General features: G+C 43.4%; 1 long non-coding RNA gene across 1 annotated transcript in view; it reads left to right on the forward strand.

Annotated features, from left to right (window-relative positions):
* The window catches only part of LOC147579387 (uncharacterized), a 101,401-nt gene extending 79,314 nt beyond the window's left edge, over positions 1 to 22,087 (forward strand). The window contains exon 2 of the long non-coding RNA XR_015253874.1: positions 21,412 to 22,087. This is a non-coding gene — a long non-coding RNA (uncharacterized LOC147579387). The remainder of the gene's footprint in view (positions 1 to 21,411) is intronic.
* The last annotated feature ends 153 nt before the right edge of the window (positions 22,088 to 22,240 follow it).

Raw genomic sequence — 22,240 nt, forward strand, 5'->3', positions numbered from 1 at the left:
CTTTAACCTCTGACCTTTCCATCATTCCTCTAACATCCAGCAAGATTTTTCCCCAGGACATTTGCTCTCGCTGCCTGGAAACCTCCTTCCTTCAGTATTTGTAGGCCTTGCCTCCTTCCTCCCTTCCTTCCTCCCTCCCTTCCTACCTTCCTTCCCTCCTTCCTTCCTTCTGGTATTTTGTCAAATATCACCTTCTCAGTGAGGCTTTTACTGGCCACCTATCTAAAATTCTCCCTCTCTTCCTGACACATTGTATTCTCCTTCCTGAGCATCTATTCCATTGTGCATATGCTGTTATGTGACTTCTTTATTGCTTGCTTATCGTTTGTCTGCTCCATTGGATTGCAAGCTCCACATGGGGTGGAGGTTTTATCTGTCTTATTCACTGCTCTGCCTGGGACAGTATCTGGCATGTCATAAAGATGTGTATTAAATACCTATTGAATATATAAATCAAAGCATGAGTGGTTGCTACAGGAAATGAGAGCAAGAGCAAAGAAAGGAACAGCTCTGCTAAATCTCGCCAGAGGCTTCTCCACGGAGCCCAGAGAGCTCATACCCTGAGAAACCCAGATCCAAAGAAAACCCTGTCTTCACTGACTTTTCTTGCTAGTATAATCAGCAAAATATAAAATAGGCTCCGTAACCTGATCCATAGCTAGTCAGTCAGCCCCAAATACATATTAGACCTCTCCAGGGGGCCAAGGACAGTATAGACTCTGAGGGCCCAGCGGTGAACAAAACAGCCATTCCCTGCCTTCATGGACCTTATCGGCTAACGAACAACAAATAAAGTGAATGAACAACATAATCGCACAGTATAACAAGCACCGGAACTCCTGCCTGAAGCACATCTTCCTGGAATTAAGAAATAATGTGGCTGAGTGGGCACGGGTGTGGGCTTTGGAATCACGCTGCCTGATTCAGTCCTAGTTGCACTATTAGCTGTGTGGCCTTGGGCCAGTTACCTACCCTCTCTGAGCTTTGGTTTCTCCCTGTGCAAAATGGGAACCTTAGCAACGCAATTGTTTGGGTTACTGCGTGGATTAAATAGGTAGCCCACGTAAAGAATTTAAAGCATCCTGACAAAGTAAAATGCCATGTGATTGTCACTGTTTCTGCTGACTATTTTTAGGGGAAGAAGGGCTCTGAGAGGTCCAGCACCGCCCAAGGCCATGCTGTATAAAGTCATTACATCAACTCACTGATAGGTATGCAGCTGTTTCCTAATTGGCCCGAATTATGCATGTGGTCAGTGGCTGGAGCAGGAAAAAAGCAGGCAGAACTTTTCCCTGCCTATGTAGGCCTTGGTCTAATCAGCACAGCAAATTCCTTCCTTCCAGCTTGTGATGTGATTGTTCCCTTGTGCAGAATGAGACTTGGGCTTGGTTGAGATTCCATAACTACGCGTCCATTATGCAGTGTACTGAGCAGCAAGCAGAAGATCACAAGGCCTGTCGCAGCTGGGACTGCAATTAGCGCTCTCAGGGGCCATTGTGTCCCTGCTGCTCTGCGGCCTCACCCCTCCCTCCTCCAGCTCCCTCCCCCATGCCTACAACACAAATGGCCTGAGGACACTATGCAGCCACGGAGGACTCTGACCTGAGCTCTTGTCTAAACCCTTAAGCGGAGCCAAGTCAATGACCAGCAGCAGGTTTCTGACTGCTGGCCAGCGGCAGTTGCCACCACCCCAGCCACCCAGTTACAACGGAGTCTGTGATAGGGTGTGTTTCTGGGTGCCTTCCAGAATCACACAACTACCAAGCTCTGCCCTGCCCTTCCATTCCTTCCAACACTTTCTTCCCTTTCCCCTGGAGGTCCTTACCTTCCCCAGCAACCCGCCCCCCCGCCCCCCCACCCCCCCAGCCACCCCCCAGCCACCACCCCCGCGCCCACACCTCTTCAAGGCATCCTTCCTTTTTCTGGGTCCCAAGAGCAGCAGATGAGCAGTGTTACTCTAGTACCCGGTGCATAATAGCATGTTGGGTTGTATTTCCCCCCTACCTAAACTGTGACCTCCTTTGAGGCTGACACTGTTTCTTTTTGCTTTGTACTCCTGTGCCCAGGGATCTGGCACACAGCAAGTGGATAATAAACCTTAGTTAGGAATAGACAAGCCAAGGAAGGAAGGAAAGAATGAGCAAATGTCTTCCAAAGAACAAATCCAAGAAGGGAACTGATGGCAAAGGGCAGCAGAAAAAGACCAAAGGCTGGGCAAGCTGGTTGGTTCGGTGGCCCCAGGCCAAGGGTGAGGCAAGAGCATAACTTTAGCACGTTGTAACTTACTATGCATGGAGGCCCTCACTCCAGCCCTGGTCTGTGGGTTGCTAGCTATGACCCTGGGCAGCCTACTCTTCATTCCAGGGCTCCGTTTCTTCACCTATAAAGGAAGAAGGGAATTGGGCTAGGTGATCTCTTCTAGTTTGAATATGTTACAATTTTTGACTCCAATTCTTAACTGGCAAACTTGGAGCTGATAGAAAAATTTATTCCTCACTTCTATTTCCAGGAGTCCACAAAACCCCCTTTATGAAACATCCCAGAGAGAAGTTCACTGTAATCATCTCTATAGATTTCTGCGGGGGTCTTTCTCACAACTGAATGGACCACTGCCATATGTAATTGAATCCATCACAGTGAGGTGCTGGCCAGCATTCAAGGTCCTAGACACGTTGCAATCAACCAAAGCAGAACTCCATAGTCCAGGGACCGTTGGACAAAAACATAATTTATTCACCACATTTCAGGTAATAGCAAAAGGTAATTTCAGAGGCATCAGACTTTGGCAAGAAAAAAAAAAGTGCTTAGGGAATAAGAAGGAAGAGACTCAAGTTGAAACAAATTGTGTTTTATGTGATCTTAAATGTCACTTTTTCTTGTCTTGCCTGGAGCAAAAAAGATGGTATCTCTCCCTCCAGGCAGAATGGTGTAGCAAGTAGTAAAAGTAGAGGCCAAGACAGACCCAAGTTGAAAGCCCAGCTGTGTGCCTAACTAGCAGAGGGGCCGAAAGAGGGACACACAGAATCCGAAACAGGCTCCAGGCTCTGAGCTGTCAGCACAGAGCCCGATGCGGGGCTCGAACCCACAAACCGTGAGATCGTGACCTGAGCTGAAGTTGGTCGCTTAACCGACTGAGCCACCCAGGCACCCCATGTTTCTTTATCTTTGAGACTCAGTTTCCTCAATGTAAAAATATGGGTAATAGTATCTCCCTCACAGAGTTATCACAGGGTTATTATGTGAGTTTGAAAAGATATGTACAATTATCATTGATGAATACTAAACCAGTGGATGAAAGATGGATGGGGAATATTCACACAACCTTGAAGTATTACCCTACAGATCACTTATGAATTACAAAGGAAAATGGTATTTCCACTGTATAGCAATCGTGTAAACACTATCTTAACCAAGTGATCACAACATCTCCAATGACAAGACAAAGTGACATTTTGTGCCTCCTGATGTGGCTTGCTGAGAAGCACACAGCATCACTTACGTAACCATTTTTGCCAACAATATTTACCCCAAATCTTTCCATGAGGAAACATCAAACAAACCCAAAACTGAGGGAAATTTTGCAAAATAACTAGCTTGGATTTTTCAAAACTGTCAATGGCATGAAAGGTGGTGGGGGGGGAGGGGGGAAGGCTGAGAAAGTATTCTAGATTAAAGGAGAAAAACAAAGTATGAAATATAAGTGCAATATGTAATCCTTTTTTAAGTTTTGGAAGGAAGGAAGGACAGAGGGAGGGAAGGAGAAAAGGGAAGGAGGAAGGGAGCATTACTATTAGGAAAATCGGAAAAATTTGAATAATGACTATATAATAGATAATGGAATTGTTTTAACATTAAATTTCCTCAGCGCGATAATTTTATTTTAGTAATGTAGAAAAAGGCTCTTGTTCTGAGGAGATGTATGCTGGAGTATTTAGGAGTGAAGTGTCACAATGTCTGCATGTAACTCAAATGATTCAAAAATAGAGAGGGAGGGAAGAGATAAGGCAAAAATGTGAAACTAGGTATAAGAAAGTAGGTGTAAGAATTAAAGCAATTACTGAAACTTGATGTTTCATTGTACATTGTTACTACTTTTTGTGGGTTTGAAATTTTATCAAAAGAAAGATTTGGGGGAAAGGATAATGCATATAAAGTTATTGGCACTTAATAAGAGCTCATAAATAGTAAATAAGAAATGATAGTGAGGATGCCTGGATTTGACTGAAACTATTAAAATCTAAAAATGACAGTTTTATCCCTACATCCCAGTTCCTGACATCCCACAGGAGATGGCTCAAGCCCCTAGGCCATTCTGGGGTTCAGTTTCCCCATCTATAAGGCAGGAGGGACATCAGATCCATATGTGGAATACCAAAGAGAAAAGAGACAGCCAGAGGGTGATGAAGATTACACATATAATGAAGCAATCAGACTTGGCTCAGGGGCTGGGATGAATCAGTCCACATTACCACAGTCATGATGGTGACACTCTCTGATTATTCCTATGGATACTTTCCTGGCTTATTTTTCCCTCTTAGCATTCTTTCAGACTCTGGTGAAATTATTGTTTCTCTGTGCTTTTTTAAATGACCTATGAAACATAAAAGCAGAAAAGAAGTATCTGTTTAGGAGGGCTAGAAGAGAAGGCAGACAATATTGGATAGATAATATGATTCTACAAGCATTGACTGAATACCTTCTTCTATGTTAGGCCCTTGGCACAGCAAGAGCAATAAGACCCTTTCTTGTCCCTGCTCTAGGGGCTTATACTCTATTGGAGGGAAAAACACATAATCAAGAAACTAGACAAGCCACATGAACTTTTTGTTGAACACCATGTGGCACGTAGGCATAGTAGGGTCATTGTAAGTAGGCATCTAATAAATAATTCTGAAATGGATGAATAGTGGCATGGATGGATAAATGGATGGATGGATGAACAAGCAGACAAGAGAATAGAGAGGTTACTCATGACTAACTCTCAACACAGGCAGAATAGAATTGCCCAGCGATTGCCTCCTTTGGGATGTATCTACACCCAAGCTGCCAATGGCTGGTCTGGGTTCCTGGAAGCCTTGCACGGGCAAAATCACTTTACAGAGGAAATCCTGGAATCACTGTGAAACTATAAAAAGAGTAAAGAAAGCCAACGCTTGAATAAGGAGTAATTGAAAACAGTACTTGAGTGGGATAACTTATACTCACTGCCATATTTTAATTTTGTCCTAATCATATCTTTTCAAAAGAATTATAACCCCTAGGTAATAATTAAGACATAGCCTAATAGTTACACTGTTGTTTTAATAAGGAGTTTTCTTTTTAGAAAAAGCAAAATAATATGGCTAAATCATGCTCTTCATCTCTTACCCCTTCTCAGTCACAGAAAATTAGAATAAATTTATTCATCTTCCCTCTACATTTCCTCCAACTGGTAGGAAGACACCAACATTGTGGGCACCACCTAAGAGGAATTGCCTGGCCTTTGAAGAATGTCTTCCTGATCCATCCAGGATAAATGACAGCAAAAGACAACAAAGGCTTGTCTCACTGGGGAAGTGGCATGGTGTAGTAGCAATCATGCTGAATCTAGAATCCGGCCCTGGGCACCTTCCTCAATCTTTCTAACCCTCAATTTCCTGATCTTTCAAAATGGGGGCAATAAAAGGATCTATTTCATAAAGCTGTCATAGCAATTAAAATAAAAAATGATATGTCAGTTAGTACTCTGTGTCTCATAGTAAGCTATATCACTTACTATGAGTGATATTAGATATCACTGAGACATGAAAAATAAAAGAAAAGCTGGTAATTGGGAGCTCCATATGCAGTGCTCAGCTGACCTGGTCCTGGCTTGGTCACTTATTGGCTCACCTTGAGCATATTACTTCCCCATTCTGGGCTTCAGTGTCTTCGTCTATAAAATAATTTTCATGATCTCTAAAGTCCCTTCCGGTCTAAGATGCTTTACTATTAGAACAAGAGCCTAAAGAGAAAAAGAAGTAAGCACGTTTAAGAACAAGAGCTCTCCATTGCAGGCTCTCAGCATATGGCCAGAGTTGGTAATAAGTCTGGCTCCCCGTTGCTACCTTGGAGGCAACCTGATGGTAGAAAAACTAAGTTGGGAGAGATGTTGGGGCCCCTTTGGATACAATTATAATGCTTCTGGTTCCACTTGAAGATGCTTCTTCCCCTCCAATGTCTGACACTATTGGCTATCTACTCAACAGCCATGCCCCCCTCCTTCCTTGAGATATGACAAAGTAAGAATGGACCTAGCTGCTGAAAGTGAATCATGATTGATCTAAACTGATGTTTCTCAATGGAAGGTGGTACTGCCCCCCAAGGGAGGTTTGAAAGAAGTTATCACAGTGCCTGGAGGGCTCCAATTGTGCTTAGTAATTGAGGGGGGAACTTCATAAAGCTGTTAAAATTATCTACAAAAATATATTTAGTTACGAAACACTGCATGCTTCTCCCTGAAATCAGGAATAAGTAAGGATGCATCTCTCACCCCTCCATTCACCATAATACTGGAAGTTCTATTCAAGAACAGGAAATGAAAGAATGAAGTTGCACCCTTACCTCACACCACATAAATAAATAAATAAGTAAATAAATAAATAAATAAATAAATAACTCAAAATAAGTCAAGGATTTAAATGTAAAACCTAAAACAATGAAACTCTTAGAAGAAAACATCAGACCAAAGCTTCACAACAATGGACTTGGCAATGATTTCTCAGATATGACATCAAAGGCACAGGTAACAAAAGAACAAAAATAGACAAATTGGACCTCATGAAAATTTTTTAAATTTGTGCATCAAAAGATACTATCCACATGGTAAAACTATAAACCACAGAATGGAAGAAAATATTTGTAAATCATACATCTGATAAGGGGTGAATATCCAAGATATATTACAGAACTCCTAAAACTTAACAGCAAAAAGAAACTGAAGACAAAAATAGGCGAAGACTTGGGTAGACATTTCTCCAAAGAAGACACACAGATGGCCAAGCACATGAAAAAATGCTAACATCACCAGTCATTAGGGATATGTAAGTCAAAACTACAATGAGATACCAGCTTGTACCCATTAAGATGGATGCCACCAAGAAAACAGAAAAAGCAAGTGTTGATGAGCATGTGGACAAATTGGAACCCTTGTGCACTCTTGTTGGGAACATAAAATGGCGCAGCCCCTGTGGAAAGGGGGTTCCCGTATGGAGGTTCCTCCTGTATGGAGGTTCCTCAAAAAATTAAAAACAAAACTATATGACACAGCAATTCCACCTCTAGTTATAATCCAAAAGAATTAAAGCAGGGTCTCAAAGAGCTATGTGTACACCCATGTTCATAGCTTCATTATTCACAATGGCTAAAATGCAGAAACAACCCAAGTAGCCATCAACAGATGAATAGATAAGCAAAATGTGGATAAACATACAATGGAATGTTATTAACATTAAAATATATGAGTATTAAAAAGGAAGGAAAATCTGCAGATACCACAACATGAATGAAGATATTATACTAAGTGAAATAAAACAATCACCAAAAAAACAAATACTGTATGATTCCACTTAAATGCGGTACTTCGAGTAATCAAAATCTTAAAGACAGAAAGTAGAATGGTGGTTGCCAGGACAACGGGGAGTTATGATTTAATAGGCACAGAGTTTCAGTTTTACAGAAAGGAGAGAGTTCTGGGAATGGACGGTCATGGTGGCTGTGCAATACTATGAATGTATGTAATATCACTGAACTGTACACTTAAAAATAATTAACACAGGGGCGCCTGGGTGGCTCAGTCGGTTAAGCGGCCGACTTTGGCTCAGGTCATGATCTCACGGTCCATGAGTTTGAGCCCCGTGTCGGGCTCTGTGCTGACAGCTCAGAGCCTGGAGCCTGTTTCAGATTCTGTGTCTCCCTCTCTCTCTGCCCCTCCCCTGTTCATGCTCTGTCTCTCTCTGTCTCAAAAATAAATAAATGTTAAAAAAAATTAAAAAAAATTATTAAGACAGTAAGTTGTATATTTTGTGTATTTTAACACAAAGTTTTAAAAGGGAGGAAAAAGGCATACAGATTGGAAAGGAGAAAATAAAACTCTCCCTATTACATACTACAGGATTTTCTATATAGAAAATTCCGAAAAATCTACAAAAAACTACTAGAACTAATAAATGTGTTCAGCAATTTTAGAAGATACACAATAAACACAAAAATCTATTAAATTTCTATACACTAGCAATGGACGCCTAGACACCAAAATTAAAAATATATTACCATCTATAATTACTCAAAAAACGGTAAATATTTGGGTTTAAATATAAAAAAAAATATGTGTACAGGACTTGCATGCTGGAAGCAATAAAACACTGTTGAAATAAAGCAAAGATCTCAATAAATGAAGAGACTCACTGTTTGCTTGGTTTGGAAGACTCAACACAGTAAAGATGTTAATTATCACTCAAATTTATATACAGGTTTAAAACAATTACAATCAGAACTCCAGCAAGATATCTATAGATGGAGAAAATATCATTTTAAAATTTATATGGAAAGGTGAAGAATCTAGAATAGCTAACACAATGTTTAAAATGGAAGAATAGGGGCGCCTGGGTGGCGCAGTCGGTTGAGCGTCCGACTTCAGCCAGGTCACGATCTCGCGGTCCGAGAGTTCGAGCCCCGCATCAGGCTCTGGGCTGATGGCTTGGAGCCTGGAGCCTGTTTCCGATTCTGTGTCTCCCTCTCTCTCTGCCCCTCCCCCGTTCATGCTCTGTCTCTCTCTGTCCCAAAAATAAATAAACGTTGAAAAAAAAAAATTAAAAAAAAATAAAAAATAAAATGGAAGAATAAAGGGGGAGGGATCAGTCTACTCAGTTTTAAGACGTTATATCACAATATGTAGCCAGAGTAATCAAGACTGTATGGTACTGGGGAAGGGAGAGACACATAGATCACTTGAACAGAAAGGAGAACACAGAAATAGTCCAGCACAAGTACACCCCAGTGATTTTTGACAAATGCACAAAAACAATTCAATGGAGGAAAGATCGCCTTCTTAACAAATGATGCTAAAGCAACTGAACATTTATAGGAAAAAAAATACCTTGCTCTAGGCCCTACATACCATGTAAAAATTAACTCAAAATGTATTAGAGACTTAAATGTAAAACTATAAACCTTTTAGGAAAAAAAAAAGCACAGGAGAAATCTTTGGGATCTTGAGTTAGGGAAAAAAGTGCTTAGGCTTGACCTCAAAAGGAAAATTGATAAATTGGACTTCGTCAAGATTTAAAATTTTTGTTCTGCAAAAGACCCCGTCGAGAGGATGAAAAGCACAACTCCCCAGTGGGAGAAAATATTTGCAAACCACATATCTGACAAGGAGCTAGTATTTACCATATATAAGAACTTCCAAAACTCAACAGTAAAAAACAAACAGCCTTGTTGGAAAAGAGGCAAAAGATGCAAACAAACATTTCAGCAAAGAGGATGTATGGACGGCAAGTAAGCACATGGAAAAACATGCAACATCACTAGCGATTAGGGAGACACATTAAGATATCATACACACTTACCAGACTACAATGGAAAGTAGTGGCCACATCTAGTGCAGGTAAGGATTCGAGAAATGGCCATTCATGCATTGCTGGTGTGCAGGTAAAATGGTGCAACCACAGGAGAAAGAGGAACATTTTCGCACTGCTTGTGGGAATGCAAACTGGGGCAGCCACTCCAGAAAACAGTTTGGAGGTTCCTCAAAAAACTAAAATTAGAATTACCCTATGACCCAGCAATTGCACCACTAGGTATTTATCCAAAGAATACAAAAATACTGATTTGAAGGGGCACATGCACTCCAATGTTTACAGCAGCACTATTGACCATAGCCACAGTATGGAAAGAGCCCAAACGCCCATCGACAGATGAGTGGATAAAGAAGATGTGGTGTATGTATGTACAATGGAGTATTACTTGGCAATGAAAAAGAATGAAATCTTGCCATTTGCAACAATGTGGTTGGAACTAGAGTGTATTATGCTAAGTGAAATAAATAAGTCAGAAAAAGATATATTATTTCACTCATATATGGAATTTAATATACAAAATAGATGAACGTAAGGAAGAGAAGCAAAAATAATATAAAAACAAGGAGGGGGACAAAACATAAGAGACTCTTAAATACAGAGAACAAACTGAGGGTTCCTGAAGGGATGTTGGGTGGGGGGATGGGCTAAATGAGCGATGGGCATTAAGGAGGACACTTGTTGGGATGAGCACTGGGTGTTATAAATAAAGGATGAATCACTAAATTCTATTCCTGAAATCATTATTATACCATATGTTAACTAACTTGGCTTTAAATTTTTAAAAATTTTAAAAAATGGTGCAACCACTCTGGAAAATAGTTTGGCAGGTTGTTTTTTATTTTTAAGAAATTAAATATGCAACTACCATATGACCCAGCATTTGCAGTCCTGGGCATTTATCCTAGAGAAATGAAAATTTATGTTCACACAAAAACCTGTGCACAACTGTTCATAGCAGCTTTATTCGCAATAGCCAAAATGCAGAAGCAGCCCAGGTGTCATCCAATGAGTGATAGTGGTATATCCACACCATGGTATACTACTCATCAACACAAGAAAGAACCCTTGATAGGTAGAACCTGGATGCATGCAACAACATAACTCCAGAGAACTATGCAAGGTGAGACCAAAGGAAAAAATAAAATCCAACCCCAGAGACTTACACACTGTATGATTCCATTTGTATAGCTTTCTTGAAATGACCAAATAATAGAAATAAAGAACAGGTTAGTGGCTGCCAAGGGAAAGAGAGGTGGGTGACTCCAGAGACAGATGTGGGTGTGGCTATAAAATGGCAACATCGGGGATCTTGTAATAGAAATGTTCAATATCTTAATGTACCAATGTCGACATTCTGGTGGCATTAATGTATGGAATCGCTGTGTATGAATTCCTACAACTGCTTGGGAAGCTGCATTTAGTTCAAAATAAAAAGTCTAATTTTCTAAGACTGCGTCAGCGGGGACTCAACACATCCGGTGCGAGGGAAGCCCCTGGCAGGGCGGTGGATATGGAAACTGAGCAAGAAGAGGCCCCACAGATGAGTAAGAGAGAAGGAGCCAATAGTCCCACATGGGGTCCTGAAGAATGTGCACGGGTATCTCACTTGCAGAAAGAAGAAAGGGAAAGAATTACCATAAAGCCAATTTACAGAAGAAACCTCTTTCAGCCCTAATCCATCGGAGGCCAGAGACTCCCCGCAGCCTGGCACACATTCCCCACGCCCCATACAAAACCCCACCCTCCAGCACAGACTTGGGGATGTGATCCGTCTCAGCGAAGTCAGCAGTTTGGACAGATGTTTGCAATCTAAGACTTCCTGTGAGGCATACAGGCCCTTAATAATATTTCTTATGGGAACTTGGTGGTTTGTGGTGCCAGGTCAGGGTGGAGCTGGACTGAGGTTTTGGTTGTACAGAAACAAGGGTTTTCAAGGCCACCTCTCCAGCCAGCAGGCCTTCCGGGTGGGGGAGGGGGGCGCTGGGCACTGCTCTCAATGGCTTTTCTCAGAAGATCGCTGCATGTGTTTCACTCAAGTTGGAGAAGAAAAGCTGTGTAGGACTTTTCCACTTCTCTCCTGCCTCCGCTGGGAGGCAGAGGAGCTGGTGTCAAGCCCCACCCCACCCTCCACTCCCCCCTCTCCTCCAGCCCCTAGAGAGAAATGAGAAAAGAAGAGAAAGGCTAGCAGAAATGGCCACCCACTAGGCAGAGCTGATGGCTCTCCTCCCCACCCCTGGATAGCTGCTGTGCCCACTACCTGGCTTCTGCATGGGGCCCCTTTTACATGAGGCACTCCCAAGGGAGCAATTCTCTTCCTACCGTGCTTCTCGGGCACTTCAAGTGATTCCTTAAACCACACACTAAAAATTACCGTTCTAATGCAGTCGTTTGACCAATACCCAAGTTCATCTGCCCCTACTGTTCTCAACGGCTTTTCCCGACCAGACGACAGAGATCTGGAGAAGCCAGTTCTTTCTTACTTAACACTAACATCCTTTCAGCCATTGCTTCCCTCCTTTTGGCTTCAGGAAGCAAAAACCAGAGTTAGGAGGGAACGCTTCCTTAAGTTACAGGCACAAACACTGCCTGTCTGTGACATCTGGATGTCTGGAGGAGAGCCCTGAACCCTCCCCATTCCCCCATCCCTTGGTCTCCAGGAGGCTGTCCATGAAGGCCAGGTTGCAAGGCAAAGGAAAGCAGACTGGCTAATTGGCAAGAGGCTCTTGACCAGAGAGTCCCCTTCTGCAAACTTCTTGCTCCACAACGTGCAGCTTCTCTGCCAGCACCCTGGAAGCGGTGGGCATCCAGGAAACCAGCAGCCAGCCCCGGAGAGCATGAATATGCAGTTTTTCCACAGGGACATGGGGCTTTCTCCAGTCCTGTGCTCTCGTTCCGTAGGGGATGGGGAAGGGCACAGAGAGAAGAAAAGTGAGAAACAGGACAAGAAGACAAATTGCCCCAGTGATGGAGACACCTGCAGTAGAGGCGGCTGAGCTCCCAGGGACACATTCTGTGTGCCTGTGAGTGACAGGGCGGTGTCCTCCAGAGCAGGGCAAGCAGGCAAGGGCATAGCTGCAGAGATGCCCATCATCTCTCTTAGCTGCACCATAAAGGCCTCTTAGATGACAGGAAAAACAATGGAGCAGGTCAGGTGCACGGCCAAGTGCAGTACACGCGGAGGCCTCTGAGTGGGCTCAGCTCTTGCTTCCAATGTGTGCGATTATGGGCTCTACGGTCCGCACCCTTCTATGTCTCAGGTTCCTCAGTAAAGTAGAGGTATTAATACTCATCTCAGGAGGTGATTGCGAGCGTCAACAAGAGTACATTTTGTCAGAAGGGACAGAAAGTCTGACAACCATGCCTAAAATAATGAAGAGTCTGTTGTTCTCACCTAACTCTAGAGGCAGACCAGCCAGGGCTCAGACACCTGTTCATATCTCATCAGTTTTAATGATTGCCCTTCACATATTAACATCTTGGGAATCTGGATGTGCTGTACAAGCGAGCTGTAGTTTCATTAACAGCATTTTCTCTTTCTTAATGGGACTTAAAAAACGGTGTGTCCTACCATATTGACAGTGTTTCCAATGAGAGACAAAATGTAATCATGAAGGGCTAGCCTCAGCCTGGTAGCTTTCATCCTCACACTTTGCCTCATGGTTGCTTCAGGCCCCTCATCCACAGTACAAGCAAGAGGAAGAGAGGGGTGGGAAGGAGACGGAGGGTTTTCTCTTCGAGAGATGTCCTCGCCAACAAATTTGCACTTACACGTTACTGGCTGGAACTGTGTGACATGGCCTTCTGTGGGGTACTGGGAAGTTGAGGTTCAGGGTCCCAGCCGAAGAGGGAAGCAGGTGAGAGAGAAGGTGGTTGGGCATGTAAGATAAGCAGCCCAGTCTCTGGCACAGAGTAGAAGCTCACCAAACAGCAGCTCTCTACCTCCACACGCAAACAAAACTGCAAGTGGTTTGTGTCTGGGCTGAGGTAGGCCAGCCCACCAAGCAAATTCATTTTCTTGGAACACTATAATCAACACTCTCTAGGAATGCAAATGTGGCTTGCCCAGAAAGGAGCCATAAACACTTCTCTCCTTTCCAACTCTGCAGAGCCCTGTCTGTAGGCTCGTGCACCACCAGAAGCTCTGGTGCAACGTAAACAAACAAGCTGTTTTGATTTTCTCACAAATGAGGTGGGGATTTGCTTTTTTTTTTTTTTTTTTTTTTTTTGGTTTTCCTTTACCAAGCTAAGCCATCTCACACGTTTGCTGCAGCCTGCAGCTCCTACTGGCCTCCACGAGAAGGACATCCATACCCCAGGCACCAGGACGTTCCTGTGGCTCGAGCTTTCAAAGATAATGGGAAGAGAGCTGGCCTCTCTTCAGTTTCACATATGTTACCTCATGTAATCCTCGCTGCAAATCTGCAAGCAGGGAATAAGCATTTCTATTTGCTCTACAGCTCAGGGAAAGGGGGAAAGTGTTCAAGGTCATTAAGGAGCCGAGACACAAATGCAGCCCCATCCGGTGCCTGTACCCTTTTCCCAGAGCCACCCATGACTGCAGAAGTATTACTTTCTATTTTATTCTCAGTTTTAGGCACAGAAAAAGTCAGGCATCTCCTCCAACATCAGGAGCCAGTGGGAAGGTTGTCACAGTTCCAGTGAAGCGTGGAAGTGGTGTGTGTTGTGGCCGCAGCTGCCCCAAGACCTCTGGTCCTCAGGGAAGCTGGCCTCTGACTGTGTGCTTGCAGGGCAGTGCGCTGGAGTCACAAAGACTTACCAGAAGGTGACTTCAGAGGCCACCCAGTACAATGCCCTCAGGGGACAGTTGAGGAAACCGAGACAGCGGCGGGCGGGGGGGGGGGGGGGGGGAAGAAAGAGAGAGAGAGAGGCAAATGGCAACAATAATAAGAGAGACTAAAACTCAGGCCTCTAAACTTCTAGGCCATTTGCTTTTTCCAGCACAGCAGGCTCGGGTTGATTTTCAGGCTCTCAGGCAGCCTCTCCCAGTCAATCAGCAGGCCAGGCCAGGAAGCCACCCCAAGGAGCCTACTTGTAGATATTCATGAATTCACTTAACATTTCTAAAGCACTTACCCCAGGCTAAAGACTAGTTATACTGCAAGAACAACAAAGATAATGACCCAGTGCTCATGGTGCATTGGTGTTCTAGAGGGGCAGACAGAGCAGAAGGAAATAAATGGAGAGAAACAAGAAAATATCAGCTATCAGATAGTGCTGAGTTCTGCAGAAAATGACAGAGAGATGATACGGAGAGTGACCGGGGTGTGCTTCAGAACTTGGGTCGAGGACGAGCTCTCCAGGGGCTGACATTTAAGCTGAGACCACAATGACAGGAAGAAAGTAGTAAGTGAAGATCTGGGGAGAGAGCCGTCTTCACAGAGGACACAACAGATGTAAAGCCGCTGAGTTGGGGGGGGCGGGGGTGCAGAGGGGTGCAAGCTTGGCTAAATGAGGAAGAGAAAGAGATGCCTGGGTGGCTCAGGCAGTTAAGCGACCGACTTCAGCCCAGGTCATGATCTCACAGTTTGTGGGTTTGAAACCTGCATCAGGCTCTGTGCTGACAGCTCAGAACCTGGAGCCTGCTTGGATTCTGTGTTTCCCTCTCTCTCTGTTGTGTCTCTCTCTGTCTCTCTCTCTCAAAACTAAATAAACATTATTTTTAAAAAAATTTTTAATGAGGAAGAGAAAGGAGGCCCCTGGGGCCTGAGCTCAGGGAGCAAGGGAGAGAAGAAGGTGACAAGGTAGGAGATGCAGGCCAAGGACAGATCCTATAGGGCCCCGTAGCTAAGCCAAGGAGAGAGATTTTGGTTTTGTTCTTAATATAAGATGTCACTGGACGGTTTTAACTATACAATGCCATGGTCTCACTTAAGCTTTGAGTAGATCATTCTGGATACTGTGGAAAGAACAGAAAGGGCATAAGAATAAGAAGAGGAGGGTGAACAGTCAAGTGATGCCAACACTCTGGGGCACATGCCCATCAAACCCTAAAGCTGGGGGCTCTCCCTGCAGCTGTGTGGGCTGCACCCAATGTCAAGGGTGCCTTTCGCCTAAACTACAACACAAACAGCATCCTCTGAAGTTGTGCCTAGTGGGCCCGGCTTTTTAGTCCCTCGTGATTCTCAAAGACACAACCTTTACGTACTCCTATCAAAGGATCAAAGTAAAAACCCCTTCAGCACCATTTTCTACACAAAAGTAAGACAGACAAACTACAAATCACTACGTCTAAGACCGGATCATTAACTAAGCAGTAAAGTAAATATGTGGAATAATAAAACCTAAAATAACCTGTACCTTTAATTAACTCAGGTCTGTTGAAAAATACATGAATCCCTTGCTTATCTGCCCCAGTGCTTAGGGAAAAAAATCATGGATGATTCAAAACCTCATTTATAAGATTTATATTTATGTAAACAGGTACTTAATGAGGAGTACTCGGAGGCATGTTGGAGCTATACAATGGTCAGTGCTATTTTGGTTGATATCATTGTCCAAGCTGAATCATAAATGCTTAAAAAAACAATATTCATTCTCTCATCAAATATTTATTGTATCCCCGCTATACACCAGCCATTGCTGGGCCCTGGAGCAAACAAACAGCCAATATGTTCCCTGCCTTTATGGACTTTATAGTCTAATGGCTGGACAGATGTTGAACAACAAAAACACAACGAAATAGACAGCTACAATTTGTAATAAGAACTATAACAGAAAAGAGCAGAGAAAATAAGGGAGGGATTTTCATTTAGATCATGAGGGTCAGAGAAAGCCTCTCTATTGAAGCTTTAAGATGGCCAAGGGCTTCCATGGAGGGTGACACACTTCCACTGTCCCCTGACCTCATTCGTCTCTTTTACCTCTCTTCAAACAAATATGTGCTCAGGGACTCACCCTCTTACCCTTTATCCTTCCCTCCCAACTCTATGCCTCCAAGCTCCGTGACCCCAAGTACAAGCAGATAACCCTCAGAGCATCACCTCAAATCAAGTAGGACTCAGGAGCCAGGGCACCAGACAGGAAGGAGCATGGAATTTCCTGGTCTGGTTGTCACACAAGATCTCACTCCTTTTATAACCTTTGGGAATTGTTTCCTCTCTCCGGAAGTCTCCGTGTCCCCCATCTGTCACGTGGACGGAAGCACACTGGCCCTGGAATCCCCAGATGAGCCCCAGAGATGGGCTCTGCTGCCCAGACATCCTTGGAGGGTCCCAGAGCAGACTGGCAGACCTCCAGGCCAGACTGGGAACAGAGTGGCTGAGATAATGAAGGAAAAGCCCTAACCCCTGCCTGATCCCCTATGGACGCGGACCCTGGGGCAGGGCCAGACCGCATGCAGGGCTCCCAAAAGACTTCTTTACAAATCCTGCCTGCTAGCCCCTGATATTTCTCCCCTCCAGGTCTCATAAACAAACCCTTGAGATAAGATGAGGAATGTGGTAGGAATAATGTCATTGAAGAAATCATGTGGATTTTGTTTCTGGATGCTGCACTTGACATAAAGTCAGATCCAAGTTGCTCACAGGACTATACCTCTAGTCTCCTCACTCAGCCAACCTTCCACCTGCCCCCAGCCTCTAACCTGTGAGTACTGCCAAAAGCACTCTTCATTAGCACAAAACCCAGCAGTGACAATGTGACATCTGCAGAGAGTGGCCCAGGCCAGCTCTAGGTAAGAAGAGAAGATAAACCTTTTTTTGCCATTGCCTATTCTCACCTCTCCTGGGTGGGCTCTCTCATATCTGATAGTAGGATTGGGGAACGGCTAAGGAGAGCAGCTCCTGGAAGGGGAGGGGAGGTGGCAGAGGGGAGCTGCTATGGACCTGGATGAAAGGAAGGAAGAGGGGCATACACATGACTTGCAGGAGGGAGGTAGTCCTAACCGGGCTCTAGCTGCTGTTCTACCAACACCAACTGGGTGGTATCACATCCCTCTCCTGATGGAAAATGATACCACACTAGACAACCTTTAAGCCATCTTCCAGCTCTAAATTTTTAAAATTCTCAGCAACTGCTAGTTTTTTTTTTTTTAACGTTTATTGTTATTTTTGAGAGAGGGACAGAGGATGTGTGGGGAGGGGCAGAGAGAGAGAGGGAGACACAGAATCCAAAGCAGGCTCCAGGCTCTAAGCTGTCAGCACAGAGCCTGACGTAAGGCTCAAACTCACGAACCGGGAGATCAAGACCTGAGCCAAAGTTGGACACTCAACTGACTGAGCCACCCAGGCACCCCAGCAAGTGCTAATTTCTAAAGTGGTGCTCATCACACGTGTGCCTGTGTGCCCGGTAGGAAATGGGGCAGGAGACAGACTGCAGGGATCCCTGTTTGGTAAGAAGTGTATGCACGGGTGCAGTGGTTCCCAGCCTCTTTCAGAGGCAGAGCACCTGATGAATGATCACTAAATGCTTGACATACCCCCAAGGATTTTGGTGGATTTCAGCAAGGAGGGGAGGATCCAGGGCTGTGCATGATGCCTGGGGGCTGGGGCAGGGTAGCTGTAACTTCACATCACCCCAGCATATCCCGTGCATTTTAGAGCCACTGCCCCAGCTGACCAGATTTGGGAAATTCATGTTAACAGTGTTTTAGACTAAACCCAAATCATACTGCATGCTATCAGCAGAGTCTCTTGATTGCTTTATAATTTATTCCACATTTATAACAGTCTGTTATTGTCCATCACTGTGCTACGTGCTGGAGAAGTAAAGATGAATAGAATGAAGTCCTTGCTTTCCAGCAGTCCCCACTGACCTGCTGGACCACCATGGGGTGTCCTTAACCAGAGCACCCATTAAGTCCAAATGGCACCTTTTGCAGGACCCCTTCTGGGCAGGTGCAGTCTGGCGGGCACACAGTCTGGTGAGTGATGAGGGAGCCTAAGGCAAGCTGACAGCCACAAACACCCCACCCCCACCCCAAGGTAATACTCCTGGGGTACTCCTGGCTGACCAAGAACAAAGGAAAGGGGAAAAACAAATGGTTAACTGGTAGAGATCATAGTCCTGCTGGACCTGAGTCTCCATCTACCTACAAATGTATTAGTAAGTCACAAGAAAAAAGGCAATCTTATCAATAGGCTAATCTCCAGTGGCGCCTAGGTGGCTCAGTTGGTTAAGCATCTGACTTCAGCTCAGGTCATGATCTCACAGCTCGTGAGTTTGAGTTTGAGCCCCACGTTGGGTTCTGTGCTGACAGCTCAGAGACTGGAGCCTGCTTCAGATTCTGTGTCTCCTTCTCTCTCTGCCCCTCTCCGCTCACTCTCTGTCTCTCTGTCTCTCTCTCCTTCAAAAATAAGCATTAAAATTTTTCTTAATCATTATAAAAATTTTTTTTAAATAGCTTAATCTCTAGAAACCTATAGACTCCTTTTCCAGGAGCCCCACCATCACCCCTCCATAGTGATGTGGGAAAAGAAGGCAGAAGGAAATGGCAGATAGAACTAAATGTTCTTATAACCTGCAGTCCATTGACAAATACTTGAGGCTGGCAGAATAAAAAGTTTCTCCAGGAACTCCCTCTGGTCTGAATACTAATGCTTTGCTAGAGGGAAAAACAACCTTAGCTTGACAATAGTTAGGCCTCTACTATCCTGGGAGTCTTCTTTAGCATAAGAAAATCCCCCTGGAAACTTCCCCTGGACTTTACCTCTCCCAACTCCATAGTATATAACCAGTCTCTCTTCATGATCCTGGGCAGCTCTTCCTGCCCACAAGTCCTGTCCCTGTGCTTTAATAAAACCACCGTTTTGCACCAAAGATGTCTTCAAGAATTCTTTCCTGTTCGTCAGCTCCGTACCCCGCAAACCACACTGTCACCCCAACAACCTCATCAGTGAGCAGATTATAGCTGGCTGTTGGTCTCCCTTTGCCTTTTCATTCAAGCACTCTGGTACAGTGAACAATCCGTACAATGATCCTGACGGTCACGACAAGACATCAAATTTCAATCACTGTCTACCACATACTTTTGCTCTAATGCAAAATGCAGGTTAGCAATGTCCGTCAAATGGAACACAGCCCTAAAGTGTCACATGACAGTGGAGAGTGGAGTAAGCTAGCTATGACAGAAGGTGCAAAATGTAAAATCTAACCAACTTGGTGGTTATTGGAACATAAGAAAATGTTCCATATGAGATATACAAGAACCACAGGTATTCATAACAGCCCACTAGTATTAGAGGGAGACCAAATGATAGTGTGATAACCCTGGATGCTTTCATAGTCACTGCAAGACCCAGTTATACTACAGCAGTAACTGCTCAATTTGTTTAATGTGTTTTTAGTATTTTAATGCCTTCAAGTGTGCCACACACGGTAAAATTAATAAAACTATATAAAAAAAAAAAAGGTTGGAAATCACCAATCCCCAGTGGAAAAGAAATGTATAAGAAAATAATTCCAGCTCCATGATTAAGTTCTTACTGGAGATATGAGAGCAATAAAGGCAAGGCACTTAGTTCTACCTAGAGAGGCCAAGGAGGGCTTCCTAGAGGGGGTGATACTAAAACAAGCTTTGAAGGTTGAGTAGAAGTTCACCAAGTATACAGGGCAAGAAAGGCTTCCAAGTAATGGGAGCCACTTGGGCAAATGCGTGGAAGGAAGAACAAGTTTTGTGTGCTGAACTGCATGAAGTGATACGGCTGGAGAGGGTAGAATGAGTCTGACAGTGTCAAGAGGTTAAGGTGAGGCCAGCTCACAAAAGAATATTAAGAATGTGGCCCACATTCTTCCCCCAAATTCAAACACCAACCCCATCCCTGCAGAAAAAGTAAGATTATTCTGAAGATACACATGATGGAAATTTCTGTGGGGTCAACAAAATGTCACAATCCTTAATCTACTTAGCCTTAACTGCTAAGTAATCGGCAGAAATATCAAGGACCCGGCTCTGCTAGATAGAAGCCTATCTTCAGGATCAGTTACCTAGTTTATGTGACCCATGAAAATGTGGGGCCTCTTGTTTGAAAAGTATTAAGAATTTCAAGACAGCAACCACCAAGTATTAAATGAAGTGCAGGTCCCTTTGAAGCATGGGACCTCATACAGGTCACCCACCCAGAGGACCAGCCTTATGGCTGAGGGAAACCAGAAGGCCTCATTAGAGCATTCTATCTTTATTGAAATTGGATTTATTTCTTTGGTTAAGAGCAAAGGATGGGGATGGGGGAGAATAAGAGGCCAATTCAAGGCATCAAAAATCTTTTTTTAGTTGAATTTTCAACATTTTGTCCTCAAAGTATCCCTAATAACAAGAAAAAGGTGGGGTACAGAAGTCTCCTTTTTACAACTTGTTTGAGAGTCCCCATGTCATTAAAAAATGCCTGCATATATCACATTTTTAATTGAGGTACAATTGACATTATAACATTCTATTTGTTTCAGATATATAACATAATGATCCGTTATTTGTATATATTGCTAAACAATCACACAAGAAGTCTAGTTAATACCTGTCACCTAACATAGTTAGAAAAAAACTTTTTCTTGTGATGAGAAATTTTAAGATCTACTTTCTTAGCAACTTTCAAATATGCAACCAAGTATTAATTATGCTATACATTACATCCCCATGGCTTTTTTATTTATAACTGGAAATTTGTACATTTGGACCCTCTAAACAACATTTAACTGAATTTTATTTTGTTACCCAGTGTGAGAGTTGCTACCTTTTAATGGAGACTTCAGACTTCAACCAAATCACATGAAATTGTGAGGATTGGAGTGTTTGAACTTATTATGTCCATATACTTGAAACTTTTATTTACTATACTTTTTTTTTTTTTAATTTTAGAAAGAGAGAACATAAGCAGAGGAGAGGGGCAGGAGAAGAGAGAGAGAGAGAATCTCAAGGAGGCTCAGCACTGAGTGTGGACTTCACCCCACCAAGCTTGACCCCACGACCCTGGGATCGTGACCTGAGCCGAAATCAAGAGTTGGGCACTCAACCGACTGAGCCACAAGCACCCCACTATAATTTCTTGTTGTTTTTATTCCTCCTCTGATTCCTTACTTTTGTTGGATTAATCCAAATGTTAGGTGTTGTGTTTCCTTTTTTTTTCTTTCAGCAGTTTGCAATTTATATATCTTATTTCTATTCTTCTGTTATTTCCCTTGAATTTTTCTTCAGCAGAAGAAAGAAGACAGTTTTATTTCCAATGATATGTGATTGTCAACTGATAACTACTTTATCTTGCCCTTGTGTTGTCGTTGTTATTGTCACTTTTAGTTTTAACTAAGTTTAAGCTACCTGATATTTTCTCCTTGTGAAAAACCAACACGATAGGTTTGATCAAATTCCTATTTAACTACACCTCCAACCCTAGGCCTCTGCCAAAAGGTAATGACTGTACAGCTGAAACATATTCTACCAACTTTTCCCATGCATTTCATTATATATATATTTGTGTATATACTTCTGTATGTGTGTACGTCTATTTGCAAAATTAAAAAAATGGCATTTTCTGTTATTCCATTCCTAGATATTTACCATACAGAAATAGTTGAATAGGTAGGCAAAGATATATGTGATAAAAGTTTTCATAACCATGTTAGAAATACTTTTGTTTATTGAAAACATCCCTGGGGCGCCTGGGTGGCTCAGTTGGTTAAGTGACCGACTT

The sequence above is a fragment of the Puma concolor genome, chromosome B4 (genome assembly GCF_028749965.1).
Source record: "Puma concolor isolate L17-30 chromosome B4, mPumCon1.1.hap2, whole genome shotgun sequence".
In the NCBI taxonomy this organism is placed as follows: Eukaryota; Metazoa; Chordata; class Mammalia; order Carnivora; family Felidae; genus Puma; species Puma concolor.